Genomic DNA, 13,996 nt, shown 5'->3' with positions numbered 1-13,996 from the left:
GGACACAAAGACTGAACACCCACACACATTAATAGCATAACAGATTTAACTAATCCCCTTGTGATGGGCATTTACGTCACTTTAATATTTTGGTCTCATAACAATGCTGGAATAAATAACCTGGTTCATGTTCAAATATTCCTGCAGGATAAAATGCTGAAAATTGAATCGCTACTTAAAGAGCATATGACTTGTAATTTTCCAAGCTGTTGCCAAATTGCCTTCCAAAGACAGTGAACCAATTTATGCTCTTCTAGGAAGATATAATCAAAATGATTCAGTGGAGGGAATTTCAAGTTGGTGGAGGAAATATTTTTAAGTTAGTGGAGCATTCAATGTTTCTGCAAATCTCCCTAAATCATAGCAAAATAGGGAAAAAATGTTTAGAAATCCAATTATTTCAATGCAACCTGGTCTGTGAGTAAATTTAATGAGTCTAGAGCCCAGCCTGGGGCTTCCCCCATGGTGAGCAGTAAAGAATCTGCCTGCAATTCAGGAGATGCATGTTCAGTCCCTGGGTTGGGAAGATTCCCTGGAAGAAAATCGCATTGACAGAGGAGCCTGGTGGGCTACAGTCCATAAGGTCACAGAGTCAGACACGACTGAAGCGACTAAGCACAAACAGCACGCAATAATAATAATAGTGATAATAATGGCTAACATTTATTGAGTACTTCCCATGAGCCTAGAATAGAGTTCGTACTTTACCCATACTGTTTCCTTGTAACAACTCTCTAAGGAAGCCAGCTATCGTTTTTCCTGTTTAGCAGGCAAGAAAATCGAGGAAATAGTGGTTAAGTTACTTGCCTGAGATCGCATGGCTCATAATAAGCCATGCACACGTACCCCAGTGATTATGCCTTTCAGTATTGTGTTCTGTGGTAGAGAAGTACATGGAATGGGCAACATTAGTTTCTGCAAAAAGAACCTGGCAGAAACCATCTCTGCCCTCGAGGATTTTTATTCTGATTGAGGGGGCAAGACCTGGATGGCTGTAGGGTTGCTGATAAAACACAGGACACCCAGTTACATTTGAGTTCCAGATAAACACCAGTCTTTTTAGTATAATTATCTCTCAAAAGTTGCATGAGACATACTTATAACAAAACCTATCCTTTGTTTACCTAAAACTCAAATTTAGCTGGATGTTATATTTCCAACAAAAATGATTTTTAAAAAATATAATTCTGTGCAAACATGTCAGGGGACATTATACTAAAAAATGTATTTGTTACTGATCTGAAATTCAAATTTAACTGGATATCTTGCATTTTTTATTTGCTAAATCTGGCAACTTTATATGTAGAGCACTTAGAAAATACTATGCCGATGCAGTGTATACTCTGCACTCTTCCTTATCCTCACCCCCAGATTACCTTCTCCCCATTTTGTGCTCTTTATCTATATTCTTCCTGTTAGAGCTCCTCTCCACCTCACAAACTCCATCCAGAATCCACAGCCTTATGACACAACAGTCAAGTTCTAGAGCTATGGCCTGGGGTATCCGATAGTCAATATGGAGGCATTTTTCTTTCTGCCTGGGGTGCCCAGCCCTGGGGAGCGTTCTGCAGCTCCTCAAGTCTCCACTCTCCTCCAGGAATACTCTTGGCTCTGCCTGACTACTCTGTCCAACCCCCTACCCAATCCCAAGGTCCCCATCCCGCCCAGTGGCTTGCAAGGCTTTGCATCAATCAGGTCACTGCATGTTCATTAATATTCACCAAAGGTGTGGGTTGGGGGCAAAGGCAACCAGGCAGCAAAGGCTCCTTCTTTGTCCTGTCTCTGAGATAGGCTTTCACGGGGAGCGGGGTGAGCTGGTGGGGTGGGGTGGGCGGGTGCTCTGGGCACACTGGTTAACAGTCACCGCCTGTGTATTCTCCAGGATGGGGGCGTTCCGCTGGCTATTTTAAGGCCAGACTGGTGAATGTTGGGTTCCCCTTCGTTTACCTAGGCTCTCAATATTTTCCCTGGCGTGCTCCGCAGTGGTCACAGAATGTGGGAAACCAGGCAAGGGAAAAAATTAACGCTCTGTGATGACGCCCCTGGTCGCTGCTGCTAAGTTCCATGGAAAAGACAGGGGTTGGGGGAGCGGGGGGCACCCTATCTGTGTCTATGGGTGTCCCCGAAAGCTTTCAGCTGTCTTGGCACCTACTCAACTCTAGAGATGGTGGAAAAAGAAAACTGGCTGCAAACTCTGTCCGAGGACCGCCTGGCCGCCCAGTCTCCACCCTCTGCATGGAGTGCCTTCGCCCGCACTGAATGCCCCTTTATCGGCGAGCGATACTGAACTTTTCAAAAATACTGTGTAGGTCCTTGTGTCCCAGATGCCTGTGGCATGCAGGCTCTGCTTCCTTTCAAGGGTGTTGGCTTAAAAACCCACCCAGAAACCTGAGAAAAAACTTCTCTACTTGGCACCTCGAGAGGCTGACACCAACCGCCTTTCTGTTTCTTAGCCCACTGGCCACAAGCTACCTAGTGGGCAGTTATTATAAGGAAAGGAAGCAACTTCTGGACCGGGCATTATGCCGTGGGCAAAGCACAGTTATTCAAAAGCCCTGCAGGGAGCATTCCCCTCCATCACTTAGACGCACATGGTGAAGTTTTAGTTCATCACCTTCTATGAGCTGGAGGTTAGCTTTGCAAGAATGTCCCTCTTGTCCTTCTGCAGGTTTGGCCCTTTTGGTTAGCGCTGTTTCGATATAGCGGAGGTTGAGTCTGAGTGTAGGTCCGAAGCTGGTATATGGTGGGGTCAAGCGTTTGTCAATGCTTTCTATGCACCAGACACGTGACCTGTCACACTGCGTATGTCATGTCTTTTGACTGTGACGGTGATACCACGTGGTAGGTATCGCTGGACCAGATTTACAGATGCTAGGTTAAGGGCCAACTTGATAGGGTCAGCCTAGAATACCTCCTGGGCTGTAGCTTTCCTTACACTAAATCTCATGAATAGAAGAACTTTTTTCACCAGTACTTGTTCACCCACTTGCAGCTTTATTTCATTCTTCCTGGAAAAACTGATCATACCTGAAGTTGAGAGGTCTGCTAGAAGATTTTTCAGTCATTTATCACATATTTGTAACTGAGTTCTGTTCAGATAGGGGTGATGTCTGTGCAGGAGACCCAGGTTCGATCCCTGGGTTGGGAAGATCCTCTGGAGAAGGACATGGCAACTCACTCCAGTATCCTTGCCTGGAAAATCTCATGGACAGAGGAGCCTGGTGGGCTGCAGTCCATGGGGGCGCAAAGAGTTGGGCACGACTGAGCGACTAACACTTGCTTACTTACTTCTCACTGCTCTTTCATCACATATGGTCACGGAGGCCACACCCCAAAGCTGGTGTCTTTCTGTCCCTACCTGGATGGGCTCTGTTGACTGGAGGACCACTTGTGTCTTTAAGCGATCAGAAGATAGACTGTTAGATGAGGCTCTGGTTGACTCACATTGGACTTCAAGGTGTCACAAGCAACTTGCCTGTATGTGTGTGTGCTCAGTTGCTTCAGTCGTGTCCAGCTCTTTGCGGCCCTGTGGACTGTAGCCCACCAGGCTCCAGCCCACCTTCAGAAAAGACTTATGAGACACACACTATTATTGTCCCCATTTTCTAGATCAGAACGTTTAAGCTTAACGTAACTAGCAAATTGTTGTCACCTTTGAACTCAGATTTTTCCTTTTTTTAGGGCAAATATAGTTTTATCCATATTTTTTTGCAACCAAGCACATCGTCTTATATTAAGATTTATACACCACTTATCGAGTTCTGATGCTGTTGGGGGCATATTTAAGTATTAAATATTATTAAGTATTAATAAGTGGTAAGATATTTCTAGAACCAGAGTGAATGAGATCATTTTGGTGGTTAATAGTTACTGCATTAAAAAAAAACAAAAAACACTTTGCCTTGTTTATAACAATGAATGCTAATAACTGGAGACATTATCCTACGGAAAGTTTGTACCAGCTTACATTCCTATGAATCATAGTTGTGTCTCACAGAGAATGAGACACAGATTTCTTGAGATCAATATGGTTCTATAATAACTAGAAAATTTAGGTTTGCTCAATAGCTGGGAATTTGTTCTTTCAAATGTCAGCATGAAAGTTATTCAGCTGAAGCTGGTCCCACTCCCATTCTGGGATGAGTCTGGCTCACAACTGGTGACTGGGGTAGGGGAAGAAGATGTCATATAATGTCTACGAAAATAATGGAAAGTTGGCTTAGGTGCTAAGATAACCAACTGTAAGATAGAGAATGAGAATCTACAGCGATTTAAAAATATGTTTTCTAAGCATCATATCCAGACTTCCGCTTACATCCTCTGTTCTTTATTCCTGACCCTGATAGTGGTGTGGCAGGGGATGTGGAGAAAACAGAGGTCCCGATGCCATGGCCAGAGATGGGACAATCAGACGCTTCTTTTCAATTGTTTCTCTGTACCTAGCTTGGGTGTTCTGACTACTTTTTCTTTCCTCTGCTCTTTTTTCTTTCCTCTTCTCCATTTGTTCAACCTTTGAAAAGGAAATGTCCATGGACTGTGCCCCGTAAGGTTCCTCTGTCCATGGGGGTTCTCCAGGTAAGAATACTGGAGTGGGTTGCCATGCCCTCCACCGCTGGGTTGGGAAGATCCCCTGGAGAAGGGAAAGGTTACCCACTCCAGTATTCTGGCCTGGAGAATTCCATGGACTGTATAGTCCATGGGGTCACAAAAAGTCGGACACGACTGAGAAATTTTCACTCACTCACTCACTTCAATACTATAAGGATAGTCTTTTGGGTTGGTCAGAAAGTTCATTTGGGTTTTCCATAACATCTGACAGAAATACTCAAACTTTTTGGCCAACCCAATAATATATGAAACAAGAGAAGGGAGGAGAATTGCCTAGATAATTAGACTGACCATCCAGTGGGAAAGTGTATATGCATATGTGCTTTTTCTCTCTGCTAGGAAGAGGGTCCATCTCTTTCAACAGGTTTTTAACAGTTGAAGAATCACTGCTGTGGGCAGGCAGGCAGCCCATGTGAGAAGAATCACTACTGTGGGCAGGCCTGGCAGCCCATGTGAAGCCACGGTTGTGTAAAAGAGAACAAAAATGCTTATGGGAGTCAACAGCAAGAATACAATGTAGGTTTCTACAGATTGTAGGCAGAAATAAGGCTAAACATTGTCAACTTCTATCAGAATGATAACCCAGGACGTGGATGGAGTAGTTTGAGGCAGACTCTGTACCGCTTAAAGGACTAACTTGAACAAGGAAGAATGCTGAAAAAACCCAAGTTGCTCTCAAGTGACCACCCCATCAAAAGCAGCTAATGGATTGGCCAGCAAAATCCAGCTGCCCTACAGAGAGTCTGTGAATTCCCAGTTCACTGTTAAAGCTGGAGGAGTGGGATAGATGTCCAATTCATCAATCTTTGATCAAATCTCATCCCCCTTTTTTGTGGGTGCTTAGTCACTCAGTCATGTCCTACACTTTGAGACACTTTGGAGTGTAGCCTGCCAGGCTCCTTTGTCCGTGGGATTTTTCTCCAGGCAAGACTACTGGAGAGGGTTGCCATTTTCCTCCTTCAGGGGATATTTCTGATCCAGGGGTTGAACCTGCATCTCCTGTGTGTCTCCTGCATTGCAGGCGGATTCTTTACCCACTTCCCTATCCCCTATCCTGTCTCCAAACCAAAATAACATCAGCTATATCTTCATGCGGCCCCTAGGAGGTCTGGGCAAACAGCAAGAGGCAGGCACAAGACCCAGCTGCCTCTTCAAGAGCTGGGTTTTTATTCTTGATTGTATCCCGGGCACACAGAGTGACACACAGCTCCCCAGTGCTGGGAGAGAAAGTTGTTAGGACTGAGGGGGGTGGAAGCTCTCCTGAGGTGTATGGGGAGGAGGTAATGGTTTTCACTGAATTCCTTTTTATATTTTATTTAGATTAAGTTCTGCTCAGCAGGGTGATTTCTTAATTAGAGCTGCCCAGTCAGGCAGACCTCCAGCTCAGACCCCTGTGTTGCTGTCTAAGGTTTCATGAGGGACCTTATTTCCTGAGTTCTAATATTTGAATAGTATGCAGTGGATTTCAATGGGAGGAAAAGACATGTAATTTAATCATCTTTATTAGATTTTGCCCACGGATTGAAAGAGGGGAAGGAAAGAGGAGGGACATGTGTCCACTCTTTGTTAACTTTTTTCTTCTACTCTTCCTTTCTTCCAGTGGTTGAAGGAAGAGCAGACTCCACGGCGGTTTCTTTTTCCTTCATTTTTCAAACAAAGAAGCTAAAGGAGAACCTCAGGCCCCCAAAAGAATCGCGTTCCTTGCAGGACTTTTCAAGACTTGGTGGACAGATTTAGGTAAACAAATCACTCAGTTCCTCCTTTGGTAACCCCGATCCTGAGAGTGAACATGACTCTCTCATAGATTTTTGTTCTTTCCATCACTGTAGAAGTTTCAGACTGTGCTCAGCAAGATATCACAAAATTACTCAGCCATAAAAAGAATGAGCTCATGCCACTTGCAGCGATGGGGATGGGGCTAGAGATGGTCATATTGAATGAAGTGAGTCAGGTGGAAAAGGACAAAGGCTGTATGATATCTCTTGTATGTGGAATCTAAAAAAGTGGTGCAAACAACTTGTCAACAAAACGGAGAGTTACAGATAGAAAGCAAGCTTATGATTACCAAAGGGAAAGGGAGACGGAGGGCTACACTGGGAGACTGGGATTGATGTGTACACACTAGTACATACACTAGAGAACCAACAGGAACCTACTGCAGCACGTGGAGCACTGCTCAGTGCTCTGAGCGATCGAAATGGAAAGGAAATCAAAAGAGGGGACACACATACGTGTATAGCTGATTCACTGTGCTGTGCCTGCATTGCAGGCAGATTCTTTACCACCTGAGCCACCAGGGAAGCCCTAGAAACTAAAAGAACATTGTAAATCAACATTACAGCAAAATACAAATTAATTTTAAAAACAGACTTCACAAAATGGAGGAAAATTAAAGACAGAAACGATCCACAGTGCATTCTCTTACCTGCCCTAAACTGGCATCATTTTGGCCACCATCCACGGGAGGAAAATCAGCCTATAGAAAGAGAGAAAGAAGATCTGAAGCGGATTTAGGGAAGAGAGGTTTGGGTTTGTCGGGCGGCTGTCCTCAGGATAAGACAGGAAAACTGACCAGGGATGGATGAGAGCAAGTGGTCAGCATGAGCTCCTTTTAGATGAAATGGATCTACTGGCCTTTTCCAAGAAAGGCAGAATTTAGCACAGCATGACCAAAAGACAAAGGAAAAAAAAACGTGTTCATCACTCTCCCAACTGTCCAGCTAAATGCGAAGAAATGCACACCTTTCTTGTTTTGGGGGGATTCTCACTCTGATGGGCACATCCGATGAGAATTTGAGTACTTTCACTTATACTCTATTTTCCCCTATCCATCCACAAGCACATGCGTGTACACACACTTACGCATGCACGTACACGCACACACACTCTGCAGCCCACAGCTCTCGCGCACGCTCCTATCCTGTTGATCTTTCTTCACTTAAAAATTATCAGCGAAGAATGTATTCATCTGGGAGAATTCCAGGCACTACATGTACATTTAGCTTTGATGAAATGGGATCCAGACTTTGCGAACTGCGCTGTTTCGCAGATAAAACACCAAGGCGGGCCCTCATTATCCGCAGATTCTGCCCTTTCTTTTTCCTCCTGCCTTTTTGTTCCTGAGCGATTTTAAGCTTGCTTGGAAAGTCTTATAACAGAGGCTGAACTTTTTTTTTTTTTTACCACATCTATTTCAGGAGGATTTTTAGTTAAGGATAATGAACTTATCTCCAAACAGATGGAAGAGTTTTACCAAACCCAGAAAAGACACTTTGGCTAATATCCCCTATAGGCTGATCTTAATCCTCTCATTGTTCAGAGTGCTTGGTCTCTGAGAGTCTTATTTCTGTGCCAAATGTCTTTATTAAATCATTATATTAACACATGAAAAAAATTCCATGACAATGTGTTTCCCTGTGTGATCAAAAGTTATCCACAGCTCTGTTGATAGCCTATTTATTCTGAAATCCGAAAAGGTAAAATTCTGGTAGAGCCCAATGTTTGGCCAAGTTTTTAAAAATTCACTGTAATATGGCTGGAGGGTTACTAGGTCCTAGCCAGGAAAAGGTCTAAATTTAATCAAGTTAGTAGTCCTCAACACAAAGAAAACTGAAAAATGGGCCTTCCATTCACCCACAGAAATGAATTCTTGGCCACACTGTCCTGTGGTTTGACCTGTAGAGACACAATGAGTCTGTCATATCCATTTTGATTTAAAAAAAACCCAAGTGGCAAATTCACAGACAAACCGCACTAGTGAATCATGGGGGAAAGAGTTTGCAAAGTCAAGAGATAAAAAGAAGTAGAAAAAAGAAAAGAAGAAGAAAAAAAAGAGAAAAAAGAAAAAACTCAAGAGAAGCAGTTGGTGTATTTGGATATTGGATTTTGAAAGTAAACTAAAAATAATAGTAAGATTTTTGCATGCAAAATTAATGTATGTTGATTTTGGGGGGTAGAAATCACTCGTAACTCTACCACTGGATGGAAAAATATATTTGTTGTGGATTCCTAGACTTGATTTCTGCCTTCAGGCGGAAGTGAGCTTGAAAGAGTGAATGCCACGGTGTAGTCTCAGAACAGCGGTGCCCAACCTCTGGGATCTAATACCTGATGATCTGAGGTGGAGCGGATGTAGTAGTAGTAGAAATAAAGTGGACAATAAATGCAGTGCACTTGAATCATTCTGAAACCATCCCGCACCCCACCCTGCCCATGGAAAGAGCTGTCTTCCGCGAATCCGATCCCTGGTGGCCAAAAGGTTGAGGACGGCTGGTCTAGAGTCACGGGGCTTTACGGGCACTGTGCATGCTCAGTCGCTTCAGTCGTGTCTGACTCTTTGCGACCCCATGGACTGTAGCCCGCCAGGCTCCTCTGTCCATGGGGATTCTGCAGCCAAGAAGACTGGAGTGGGTTGCCATGCCCTCCTCCAGGAGATCCTCCTGATGAAGGGATCGAACCTGCATCCCTTATATCTCCTATTGTCAGCTGGGTTCTTTACCACTAGTGCCACCAAGGAAGCTCCATATGGGCACTAAAAAAGAACCTCAAAAAGAGACCAAACTCAGAAGGTTCAAGGACTATGGCCTTCAGGTGGAACTGGAGGGCTGGGTGGACCAAGCAAAGGAAGTCAGCAGCAGGGTGCAGAGGAAGCCGTGGATACAGTGGGACAGTGCATGACTGAACCTTGGGTAGCAACATAATACAGCAGAAGAGGTGGGAGGAGTGTTGCCCACGCCGGAGAGGGAAAGGGGTGGGCAACAAAGCGCCTGGCCCTGGAGATGCATTTCGAGTCTTTAAATCTTTCAAAGATGGTTACCCCTAACGACCTTTCTTGCTTTTTCCACGTGCCTCATATCATTATGAACTATCTGCCATGTTAAAAATAAATGTTTCAGAGGGCTTTCCTGGTGGCTCAGTGGTAAAGAATCCGCCTGCCACTGCAAGAGACACAGGGATCCCTAGCCTGGGAAGATCCCACATGTCTGAGAGCAACTGAGCGCCACAACCACTGAGCCTGGGCTTCAGAGCCCGGGAGCTGCAACTACTGAGTCCGCGGGCCCGAGCGCCCGTGCCCCGCACCCAGAGAAGCCACTGCAGTGAGAAGCCCGTGCACCGCAACTAGAGAGGAGCCCCAGCTCTCTGAAACTAGAGTAAGTAACAATATAAATAAATAAATGTATGTTTGGGAAGCGAGGGTGATTTTCCTCTTTTCACTTTAATTGCAATTGTAACGTACTCATGACCTTGTCATTCCGTGAGGTCTGGCTGAGGGACCCAGGCTGATTTAGTGACTGCAACTATGTTGTTGTTCAGTTGCTCAGTCATGTCTGACTGCGACCTCATGGACTGCAGCACGCCAGGCTCCCCTGTCCTTCACCATCTCCCAGAGTGTGCTCAAATTCGTGTCCGTTGAGTCGGGGACGCCATCCAACCATCTCATCCTCTGTCATCCCCTTCTCCTTCTGCCTTCAATCTTTCCCAGCGTCAGGGTCTTTTCCAGTGAGTCTGCTCTTCGCATCAGGTGGACAAAGTACTGGAGCTTCAGCTTCCACATCAGTCTATCCAGTGAACAGACTGCAGCGATGCCCGCTCAACATGGGACATGCCCTTGCAGTTGTTCTTCTCCAACAGAAGTAGTGGTTATGTTGGACCATCTATGTATTCTTGTCCCAGAACGCATATCGGCAAGATGACAGGCCAGGACTAGAGGTGTGACCCTGAAATTAACTGGCAAAGGGGGGGGGGGTAATTCCATGAAAATCATGAGCATTGGAAGCTTGTGCTCTAGTCAAAGTCCCCCATCCCCGCAGGTGTGTGCCTGCCTCCCTGCCAGAACAAGTCTTCCTATAAAGAAGTGAAAGGGAAGCAACAAACCTTCTCTGCATACCAGGGCTGTTGCTCCAGGGCGTGTCCCACCAGCCGCAAGCTGCAGGTAGAGGTGTGCAGGTCATCGGAGACTCCAGGACCATCACCACCCTTTGCTTTTTGTCTGCAAAGGGGAAACACGCTGTGTCATCCAGTGCAGGCAAAATCGGAAAGTTAAGAAACAAAACAAAACAAAACTGGCCACTAATAGAAAAGTTGGTGTTAAAAAAACTCTAGGAACTTCCCTGGTGTTCCAGCATCTAAGACTCCATGCTCCCAATGCAAGGGGCTCAGGTTCCCTCCCGGGTCCGGGAACTAGACCCCACAGGCCGCAACTAAAGAACCCGTATGCTGCAACGGAGACCCAGCACAGCCAAAAAAAAAATGCAGGAGCCCCAGGTTTGGGGTTTAGGCTGTCTGACCCCAGGGCAAGACAGACTATACAGGAAAAACAAACCAATTCTAAATTAGTTTTAAAATGTACATGAAGAAGCCCTTTCCCCACAGCGCACAGGGATATTATTTATCACCAGAAGAATAAGCGACCTGTTATCTTTAAAAACCACCTGCTCGCTTCCAGATGCAAACATGAATCCAGGAATGCAACTGCTTGAGTCTGTGCATTTGTGGGTGACGGTGACCCACAGAGTGAAGGGAGGAGAGCTCACAGCCACAGAGCCCTGAGCTCGGCTTCCTGAGACGTGGAGGCTGGGGGCTGGGGGCTGGGGGCAGGAAGAGGAGGAAGTGAGGAAGGGAGGGAGGCCTGGGAGGGTTCGGGCTGGTAACCAAGTCCTTCGCTGGGGGCAGGTGGAAATCTCCAGGGTCATTATCGGGCAAACTGCGACGGCATGGAAGAAGAGAGGCTTCCGGAAGCCTCCTGTTCTCCCTCCTGCCTGCTCCCCTCCCTCTCCTAGCAGTTGATTGCAAGGAGCAGCGGAAGGAAGGATGTATCAAACCCAAAGAAGAAAGGACCCCTGCCATTCACCCCCACCGACACCGTCCCTGAATGCAGCGGCACTTTGTGAGCAGCCAGGGCAGCAGGCAAATATGATTCCGCAAGGGCTGTTTTCTTTAGCACCGAGAGCCCAGAGTGAAGGGCCAGCTTCCATATCAAAGGCAAAGGGATCAAGTCTGTGCAATTCACATCAGGTCCTGGACTGGGGCTGGGGGTGGGGTCCAAGCCCCAAGATTTGTGTCAAACACCAGCTCAGTTTCTAGACCTTTCTGTGGCTCTTCTTCTGAGCAAACATGCAAATCCAAACACAGTCTGGCTCCATCAACTACAATCCTACAATCCGTACAGGGCAGGGCAGAGCAATGGGAAGGTGGGATGCCCTTCCCCCCAAGGTTATCTTCTAGATCTTGAAAGCGAACTTTTGCTTTATTCTGCTAGGTTTCTACCTGCATAGATTCCCCCTAGGGGAGAGGTAGGTCTTTTTTTTTTTTTTAATCATTTCAAAGTTTTAATAGAGTCAGCTGACCTTTGTCAACTTGAGTTGTTTTATGGTAAGTACATATATATTAACATAATCATAATATATATGATTATACATATTCATGTGGGCTTCCCAGGTGGTGCTAGTGATAAAGAACCTGCCTGCCAATGCCAGAGACATGAGAGATGAGGGTTCCATCCCTGGGTCAGGAAGCTCCCCTGGAGTAGGAGATGGCAACCCACTGCAACAGTCTTGCTTGGAGAATCCCACGGACAGAGGAGCCTGGTGGGTTACAGTCTGTGGGGTCAAGGGGAGTCAGACAGGACTGAAGTGACTTAGCACAACACATTCATGTCTATTTTCTCTCCAGTTTTTCTTTAGAAAATAAGCAGAGGTTGGCTTCTTTCACCCATGAGAGACGTCATTGATGTTGGGACTTGTAAGATTATATGCAATTGAAGCTGTTCATATCATTCTAAGCGTTATTGTGAGCCCGATATGGAAATTAATTTTACATGTTTAATTGCCTTAAATAATTTGAAAGGTGGATCTTAACTAGCATTGAAATGAATTTCACTCCCTAAGTGGAGAATGTGGATAGGCCTGGGAGGAAATTCCGGGAGCCAGCTCAGAGCTTTTTCTCGAGATTAAGTCTGGGCCTCCAAATTTGCATATAATAAGGGGCACCTGGCAACACAGTGATTGCCTGCTTTTCTTTTCTAGCCCCTTTAACTTTTAAGTAAACCTTAAGTAACTTTTAAGTAAACCTTAAAAGGCAGGGAAGCCTCTAGATTTCTGAATTTTCAGGTGGAACAAGAGAAGCCCAGCCTGGGGGAAGCGATTGGCCCTCAGTTACCTAGGAAAGGAACGTCTTTGAGCGAGGAACACCCTATCTACTTCTGTCTGTTCTTGAGGCTTGCCTGGGTAGGGACTGTGAGAGAAGGTGCTGGGACCGGTCATTTCTATGTCTTGTCCTCGTCTCTGTTCATAATGTTATCTCCAGACTCCAGTTCTCACAGAGACAAAATCAAGCTTTTTATCACCCTTCTGCTGCTGCTGCTGCTGCTGCTGCTGTTGCTAAGTCGCTTCAGTCGTGTCCGACTCGGTGCGACCCCACAGACGGCAGCCCACCAGGCTCCGCCGTCCCGGGATTCTCCAGGCAAGAATACTGGAGCGGGTTGCCATTTCCTTCTCCAGTGCATGAAAGGGAAAAGTGAAAGTGAAGTTCCCCAGTCGTGTCCGACTCTCAGCGACCCCATGGACTGTAGCCTATCAGGCTCCTCCGTCCATGGGATTTTCCAGGCAAAATTACTGGAGTCGGGTGCCATTGCCTTCTCCGTATCACCCTTCTAGCACCTATTTTTCTGGATCTTTATGAAGCTGTTACTATTGCTGCTTTCCTTTTTCTTCACATTTTCTGCAAAAAGAGTTAGGAGCTTTTAAGAACTGATGGCCACCAGAAAGGGGTACAGAAAAGACAAAGGGGCCTTGGGGGGGCATCTCATTGCTTTGTAGGTTTGTTACCTACTTTTTCGAGTCAGGCCCCAATGAGGGCCCTCCTGCCTGGTGTCCATGGAGCCAGTAGAGGCTGTGTTCAGATCAGAAGCGATGGAAAGCTTTATCTCTATCAACAAGAAGAGAGAGCTTGAAGCTTCAGCTTTCTTTCACCAGCTCTGCTGACAGGCTGTCCGTGGGGCTGTTTACAGGGCTCCTGACCCTGGGGTAAGGGGTTCTCGTGATTTCTCGCGGGAAGGGCCGCAGTTCTCGCGTGGCAAGTTCCAGCGTCTCTGCACTTGGCCCGCCGCCATCTTGACTTGGAATTTCACTCGGCCACTTTGTGCTAAAAAGTTCTGGATTCGAGGCTTTTCCATGCGGCTCCCTGGAGTCAGTGAAAGTAGACTAAGAACAAAAGAAAAAAAAAAGGGGGTAAGATTTTGTTTTTTGTTTTTTATTAACCAGATACTATTTTTATTTCCTCGGAATTGTTAATAGGCTTTGTGGTGAGGGCTCCCCTTTGCTCCTCGTTTGTTTGGAGGATGCGTCTGGCGAGGGGAGTCTGTTGAGGTGGAGGGACTCTGCATTTTGCT

At 46.0% G+C, this 13,996-nt stretch overlaps 2 long non-coding RNA genes across 12 annotated transcripts in view; both read left to right on the top strand.

The window, feature by feature from the left end:
* The window catches only part of LOC145543547 (uncharacterized), an 89,155-nt gene extending 80,380 nt beyond the window's left edge, over nucleotides 1–8,775 (top strand). For both annotated transcript variants that reach the window (XR_014080798.1, XR_014080797.1), the window contains exon 3: nucleotides 6,209–8,775. This is a non-coding gene — a long non-coding RNA (uncharacterized LOC145543547). The remainder of the gene's footprint in view (nucleotides 1–6,208) is intronic.
* Nucleotides 8,776–13,677: 4,902 nt separating this feature from the next.
* The window catches only part of LOC145543545 (uncharacterized), a 448,599-nt gene continuing 448,280 nt past the window's right edge, over nucleotides 13,678–13,996 (top strand). For 8 of the 10 annotated variants that reach the window (XR_014080792.1, XR_014080784.1, XR_014080787.1 and 5 more), the window contains exon 1: nucleotides 13,678–13,835. This is a non-coding gene — a long non-coding RNA (uncharacterized LOC145543545). The remainder of the gene's footprint in view (nucleotides 13,836–13,996) is intronic. The other 2 variants (XR_014080791.1, XR_014080795.1) reach the window with 1 other exon arrangement.

This window comes from Giraffa tippelskirchi, chromosome 3, assembly GCF_054371585.1.
Source record: "Giraffa tippelskirchi isolate mGirTip1 chromosome 3, T2T-mGirTip1v1.2.pri, whole genome shotgun sequence".
Lineage (NCBI taxonomy): Eukaryota > Metazoa > Chordata > Mammalia > Artiodactyla > Giraffidae > Giraffa > Giraffa tippelskirchi.
The sequence above is the reverse complement of the archived record's forward strand: the minus strand, read 5'-3'. Positions and strand labels throughout refer to the sequence as shown.